A 7,680-nucleotide genomic window follows, 5' to 3' on the forward strand; every position below is an offset into this window, starting at 1 on the left:
TCTGCGGCAGACACAAGGGAGCTGTCGCGCTGGGAGCCCCGACGGCGTGTCCCCGCGGGGATGCGCGGAGTTTGCGCTTCGGCTGGTTTGCAGCGTCCGGGGGATTCCGGGGCGTTTGCGGGGTGCTGGGCTCCGAGGGGATCAGGGTCCCCTGGGCACCGAGTGCTGGGCACCCCGAGCTCCCCGGCCCGGGGCCCCGGGGCCGCCTGCCACAAAGGCGACGCACGCAGTCGGCTGCGGGCCTTGGGAAAGGCTCCGGAGATGAGCATTTCTGTTGTGTGAAGTGCCCGCATTAGCAGCCCGAACACGTAGGGAAAGGCTGACATCTGCGGTTTGGTACGAGGCACCCGAGAAATGACAGACCTCCGGGTGCAGAGGGGCGCCCCCGCCCCGGCTCCCGGCGGGGAGGGACCTCCCGCGCCCCGGCTGCGCCTGCGGCAGCCGCTGGCCCAAGGGAAGGAAACCTCCTCTCCTGAGGTCCCCTCAAGTTTAAAAGCAGGGATGCGACACAGCCTCTCCATTTGGGACATTCACCGTCAATGCCCAGAAGTGAGAAGGCAGAGGGAGACCTTTGGTATAAACTTTGAGCTTGACTTCAGTGGGAGCGCAAATAATAATAGTTTCCAGGCTTTTGTCCCCGGTTTCCGAAATAACGCAAAAACCGAGGGTCCAAAATCGAGGGTCCGCCGTGAGTCATTTTTCTCAGCCTTTGTGTCAACGCACCTCTGCTTTTGACTACTCGCTGCCCAGTTTAATCCACCCCTGAATTTTTCCAAGCTCATCCAGCTCTCTGGCCTGAGTTAGAAAGAAGCCAGAGCTACTTTAATAGCCAAGAGCCGCACGGGCTGGCGAAACGCGCCGGGGTAGGGGACGCACTGGGAGCCGGCCGTGAAGGCGTAGCCGGGCTGCGCTGCGCCCCGCCGCAGGGGAGTCGGGATCGGTCAGGGTAGGGTCCACCCCCTTATGAGCACACAACTACACACGCAACAGAGGCAGAAATTTGGAGACTTGTCGAAAAGGGAAGATAAATAAGAAATAAAAATAGGAAAAGAAAATTTCGTTCGGGATTAAAACCGAAAAAAAAAATGAAAGAAAGAAAGAAAAGTAAAAGAAAATAAAAGAAAAAACAGAAGCCCGCAGAAGGAATGGTCCTGAAAGCTTCCTTTAGCTCTCCTCCTATATTCTGTAGTTTGAACTGGGGTGTTGGAATCACACCACGGAGGGCATATGCCATCTCCGCGGGTCTGTATTTGTATGATCAAAATATTAAGGGCCACACTCTACTTCGATGTGTTTCCCAGCAAGGGCTCAGAAACGAGCAACGCGGCTAAATGGCATCTTTAAGTACCAAGCTATGGGGCAAAGGCTGTGTTGTAGGATAGATGTGAGTACATTTGGCATAGCTGATATTTATTGACGTTATCCAAAAGGAAATAAGTTAAAGAAATGTTAGGTATTCCATGACACAATTGTTGCACAAACTGCCTTCAATCAAGTTAGGTTTTTTTCAGGGCTCTTTTGCAAGCATCTTCCACGGGCTTGGTTTGAAGGCAGAGATCTCATGGGCTGTTCTGCATTTTCAGGGACGATCAAGTCAATCCTGAGGGAAAAGAGTCGGTTTAGAAGGAGAAAAAGTGCTTCTTCTGGAGTTCAATGTATTTTTTTAAATGCTGTATTTCAGAGTAAAGGCCCCTTGTAACAGATTCCTAGATCGTGTCAAATTATAACAAACTGAATCTCAAGAAGCAATTACAAAGCAAATATTGTGATCGGTGTTGTGGGTAAAATCGGAGCTGGGTTTATAGAGGAATATTAACTCTGATTTTTTTAAATTTTTTTTTAAATCAACAGTGATTAGGTTTGTGTTAAGTCTAAAGACCTTTTCCTGTAGATGGCGTCCTTTGGGTACTGAGTAATCAATAATAATACAGTCGCACTCAGGAGACTTTATTAAGCCTTGGATAATAAAATAATTAATAATCTTTATATATATATATACACACATATATTTGTTGAACGTGAAAAAGTCTTGATTTATCGTAAGCAAAAGTATGTTTCTCCTTCACGTGGATGCAAATAAAAACTGTTTGAATAAATAAGTTGTTTCTGAACATTTTGTTGTCAAAGTGTTAAATGTCCCCGTCATTTTTATTCAAACACTAACATGATTACAGCCAATTATATATTCACCAGTGTTCTTTATTTTAGAGTAATTGTACTTGTCACTAATAAAACAGAGACATAATGGATCGCTACTGTTCTGAATTTTAAAGCAATTTTCTGTAATTTGATTGAATTATACATCGTCTCCGCTACTTTTTTTTATTTCTATATTTTGAAATCCTATTTTCTTGAAAATTGCAGCTCTATTCCTGTTTTGTTGTTCCTGAAGTAACGAAACCTTCTGTAACATTTATAAATAGAGCCTCATCCCTTTTGAAATGTGGAAAATCATAATTTCAGCCCCAACATACTGAAAGCTTTAGACATAAAATCCGAAAGTCCGGAGCACCGCCCAAACCAGAACACTTGGTTCAATGCGGTGTCCTCCTTTGAGAGGAGAAGCAGAACATGAGGAGAGAAAAGTAAATTGCGACGTGCATAGGACGGCCTGATCACTTCATTGCAGTGATCCGGTGAGCTTCGTGGGGCTCAAACACACCAACACGTCAAGACAAGCAGTTCAGTTGCTAATATTTACCACGGGAGAATAGGTAAAGACACGAGGGGGGAAAAAATACAACGCCAATTGCAGTCCTCCAAGCAATTAGAGCCATTATCTGTACCCTGCCCGTACGTTCTTTTAGGTGGCGATTATAGGTAAGAAGCCCAGGAGTGACCTTTAGGTACAGACAACAGAGACGCTAAATGATACAGAATTATGGAGATACCGCACACGCACGGAAAATACTGCGCTGCGTTATTATGCTGCTTCTCGGGTTGCTTTGCTGAGGATGAGCTCTCAGAGGGTTGCTTTTTTGTTGTTGTTTTTCAAAGCCGAAAACATGCCTTTAATTTAGCAATTGTATGAACCATCAACGCAATGAGATATGATCTGCGGTGTCGCCAAACAAATCAAAAAATGATACAAAGGCTTTCACAAGTTAATTTCATATGACAAAACACGTGCCCAGCACAACAGATAAAGTTAAACTATCGTTTGCAAACCGTGCGATTGCGTGAAAAGGTATCTTTTAGGTGCATTTAGCACAGTCAAGCGCGAATGTTTTTTCCGCGGTTCTGCAAGGTAAAACGAAGGGAAGGCGCGGGGATCCGGGAGGCTCCCTGGGAAAGCCTGTCGTGGAGCCTCAGCGGGACATGGTCCCAAGCCCTCAGTAGAACACGGCTTCTGCTTCTGCCCATTCACTATTTAATATGACCATAGAAATAAGCTTGTGGTCGCCTCGGAAGGAAAAAAAATGTCATCTACTACTATCGTTTTATTAACTCCAGCGTGTACAAGGACTTGTGAGTCTTTTCTTTACCCTTCCCTTGATTTTTTTTAAAGGAATGTGAAGATACAGTGTAATGCCGTCTTCTGCTAGTATTCTGCTAGGAGGCAAATGGAAATTATGTATTTGTTGGAGTTTCCGGAGCTACGGCATGGTTTCATGATTTCGGTGGAGTTTCTAGCTCTATTATAATAAACATTGTTGCCTAAAAACTCCCTAGGAAACATAACCAGCCCCTCTGTGTGTGTGTGTGTGTGTGTGTGTAAGCCTATGTGAGAGCCCCATCTAAAAGATGGAGAGGAGAAAACACACAAAGGAGATGCATCCCGGGAGGACTCTTTCTTTCACCGTTTTTCCTCCCGCATTGTCAGTGCACGGAAAGCCTGCCTGCAGCCGCTCCTCTTTCTTGGTCAAATTATTGTCGAGGCAAAACTACAAACCCCAGGCTTTAGCGAGGCACCGTCCGTGCTCGGTGGGAGGGACACAAATGGGATTTAACTTGTTGCCAGTCATTTTTGTGTGTTTGTTTGTTTGTGCTGGTGCTTTAAAAGCGAAACAAATTCCAGAAACAAAGCGGGGGGGGGGGGGGGGGGAGGGGGGGGGGGAGCTGGGGAGGGAGGGAGGAGGAAAATAAGCTCTGTATAAAAGACATATCATATTAAAATAATACATGAACACACCCACTGATATCAAGGGTACGATATCAGCCCTTCCCCAAGAAACTTATTTATAAGTGGTAGCGGTTATAATCATCCAACAAGCCCCTTACCATCACTCCCCCCTCCCTCCGCTAAGAAAGAAAGAAAACATGGAGACCACCCTGCCCGATATAAAAAGTGTTCAGAACAACCTACATAAAAGAGGCAACTCCTGCGAGCCCTACTCATGCGAGAAGACCAAGGAGAGAGCAAGGTCTGCTACCCGGGCAGCCTCCTCGAAGGCAAAGCAAGCCACGCCGCCTCGCCACCCGCAAAGTGCGGGTCCCCCCGCTGCCGTGCGGCGGCCGGAACGAGCTCAGGCACATCCTCCTCCTCCTCCTCCTCCTGCCTGAGCCCCAGGCACGGAGAAAGTTAAAATCGGCTTTGCTCCTCGGCTCGCCGAGCGCCTTCTGCTAGAGGGGTGTATAGTTGTTTATGGCTTTTGTGCTGCAGCGGGCATTTTGCTATGGTTACAAGGGGGGCCTGGGCGGGGGGGGGGGAGGGGGGAGATATTGCGCTTTTTGTAGGCCCTAAAAATTGGATCCGCAGCTGATCTCTCCGAGCCCCAGATTGCGCTGAGCCGAGGGGTGCGGTGGAGGTGCGGTGCGGGGAAAGGGCTGCGGCGGGCGGGCGCGGGCAGGTAGGGCGGGCGGGCGAGCGGACCGACGAGCACCCCGAGCCCCGCTGCCTTCTGCGGAGCGCCGGGGTGAGACAGCACCGGGAGAGAGACTGCGTCTGCCCCTGTGCTGGGGAAGGGGAGAAGGGCGGGGGTGGGGTGGGGGAGTGGGGGGGCGGGAGGGGGCGTCTTTTCTGTTGAGTTACCGAAAAACTGCAAAACCAGATATACGTGTCATTTGCCAAAGATTACGTTTGTAAGAGGCTAAAGAGCTTTAGAACACCACCACGAAAATATTCCAGCAACAGTTTCTTATGAGCCGACGATCAGCTAGAAGTTGTCTTCAAGCACTACTTGGTTTGGGGTGGGGTTTTTTTGTGTTTTTTGTTGTTGTTGATGATGGTTGTTGTGGGTTTTGGTGGTGTTTGTTTCCACCACCAGCCCCTCCCCCCCACACACACACCCGTCTTTCTCTTTCCCTGTATTTTATTTCACGATTCTTCAATTCAATCTGATAATTCAGGCAAAAGCACTCTGTTGGCCAAGAATGTTTTAACAGTAAACACAGAAGAAAATAAAATCATGTATTTAAACCCTGAGAACAGTACAAAGTTTTTAACTTGTCCATCCCACCCCCTGCACTTTTTTACCGTCGTCTGCATAATTCTGTGGATAATTCTTTAGGGATATTTTAATTTTCTGTTTCATTCCTGAATTAGGGAGAGCTTTTGTGACACAGGGACACCTATTACCTAGGCAGGTGTGATGGCTTTCTTACGCAGGTTGGCATATAAAATAATATCCACATTTAGGACCTAAACCACCGCACGTCTTAATGTTCGAGTTGGCAGCGAGTGTAACAATACCCCGTTCTGAGAAACTCTGGCAGTGGCAGCTCAACACACCAAACCTAGCGGATGCTCTACACTTTCCAGATAGGCTTTCTGTGGATGATATCCTACAGCTACAGGAAAAAATAAATAAAATCTTCAGCTTTTAATTAAGGCGATTTAATTCAGACCTCTCCACCCAGCGCAGCCGCCGTGGGAAATGTATACTCCAATGTTTACTGGGATCTCTTTCTGTCACTGTTCTATCTTGTCTTAGGCTCACTACATCCGCAAAGCTTTCTGGCCCCTACAGCCATGTTTCCCCCTTTCCACGTTCTCCGTCCAACCTCTGCCCGTCCAAGAAACTTCCTAAAGTTCAACAGGAGGGGAATTCTTTGCACCTAGCTGGTTAACATCGTTGTTTGAACCCTACCTCTCCCCTAGCTGCGCAGGCTTCTCAAAGGTAGACAGTGCCCCGCTGGCTGTTCTTTATGGTACAGTGCAGCTTCTCAAAAGATCATCGGATGGAGAAATTTCGCTCTTCTTGAAACATTTAAGCAACTGAGCAATTAGTTCTGAATGGGGGTGGGGGGAGGGAAGACTAGAGAGCTTAAAGGGAGGGGGGGGGGGGGGGGGCGAGGAGATGAAACACAACTAGCCCGAAAACAACGGGTGGGTATGCATGGGAGGGGGACTTAAAATGTTTGTATTTAAAGGGTGCTTGCAAGGTCTTCGGCACAATATGTGCTGCTCTCCTTAAAGGGGCACCGAGTGCCAATAACCATTAGTCATCCAGTAGGGACTTTTCATTACAGATCTATCTTTAGGGGGAGTTCCCCGAAGTCTGCGAAGGGAACAGAGCTGCGGATTTCAAACCCGGTCCAGTTCCAGTCACACACTGCCTGCGTACCTGCTGCAATAGAAGGGAGAGATACTTACCAGAGTTTCGCGAGCGGATAGCCCCAGGTCTCTGCAGTGCTCCTTTCCTCAGCGGAATACTCTCTTGCATCCGAGGCAGTCCCCAGTCTATATTTTATGTTAACATTTATGCTATCTCAAACACGAGGCTCTCCCATAGACATTTTTTCCAGGGTTTTCAACCAAATTTCTCGGTGCCACAATGTTATGATGGAAGGATGCTGAAATGACAGGCCTCGTAGACGCTTGTCTTAATCATCGGCTTCTTAATTTAGTTTTAGTGCTGTGGTTTTGTGTGTGTGCGTGTGTGTGTCTGCGCGTGTGTGCGCGCAAGAGAAGCCTCTGACAACCTGCAGCTTCCTAATGACTGACGAGGCAGGGCTGCTGCAGCAAAGTAACACTTCCCTGGTGTGAAGACCTCTTACTGGGAAGTTTAGTTCACTACTGTTCTCGCAATCCTAATCGTATAACCTGTAACCAAAACCCAAGGAAGAAGGATACAGCATGCTAAACAGACTAACTTCTAATCACTAAACGTTAGCACCAGTACCAGCTGTTGAGGATTAACTGTAAATTGGCTTGAGACGGACACCCAAACTTAAATCTACAAATGCGGATAGAAGGGTGGACTGTTAAATGCTTCTTCTCTCTCTCTTTGCCTCCATTCATCCTTCCCTCCAACTTCAGTGCCATTCACCCCTCTTCAAAATGTTTGACTACCTCTTTCTCTTTGTTAGCGCACCGCTCTGTCCCCATTCGCCATGCCTTAGCAGCAGGGTATCAGTGTCTGCTGAGCAGCCCTTACCTTAATTGCCCAGGTAACCTGGAATAAATAAGGCAATCTTAGAGTCAAGGGGGAATAGAATTATATATGCGTACACCCAGGCATTTACTGTACCGAATGTGATATTACTGACTGTTAGACCAAAGTGTCCCAACTCGTTTCATGGAAGCATGATGCCATCGAAGCGTGGTTATTAAATACCCTTTCTTCAGGGCTGAAAAAAAAACTCATTCATTTCTTAAGCTGTCAGTACATTTTAGCAGCTTAACCCTTTGAAAGAGCCTGCGAGTACAGAGCCGCTATACCCGTGTGAAGGGGGATTGAAGGCTGGAGCTGGGGAGTGGCGGGGGGTATGCTATATCCATTGAGCTTACAGTGGAGA

The 7,680-nt window shown here is 47.5% G+C and overlaps 1 long non-coding RNA gene across 1 annotated transcript; it reads right to left on the minus strand.

Moving 5' to 3' along the window:
* Nucleotides 1-1,394: 1,394 nt before the first annotated feature.
* Nucleotides 1,395-7,360, minus strand: LOC121090853. The gene is made up of 2 exons (XR_005828752.1): nucleotides 6,536-7,360; nucleotides 1,395-1,600 (listed from the first exon to the last, which is right to left on the minus strand). It is a non-coding gene; the product is annotated as an uncharacterized LOC121090853 (long non-coding RNA).
* Nucleotides 7,361-7,680: the final 320 nt, after the last annotated feature.

The sequence above is a fragment of the Falco naumanni genome, chromosome 7 (assembly GCF_017639655.2).
Source record: "Falco naumanni isolate bFalNau1 chromosome 7, bFalNau1.pat, whole genome shotgun sequence".
Taxonomy (NCBI): domain Eukaryota; kingdom Metazoa; phylum Chordata; class Aves; order Falconiformes; family Falconidae; genus Falco; species Falco naumanni.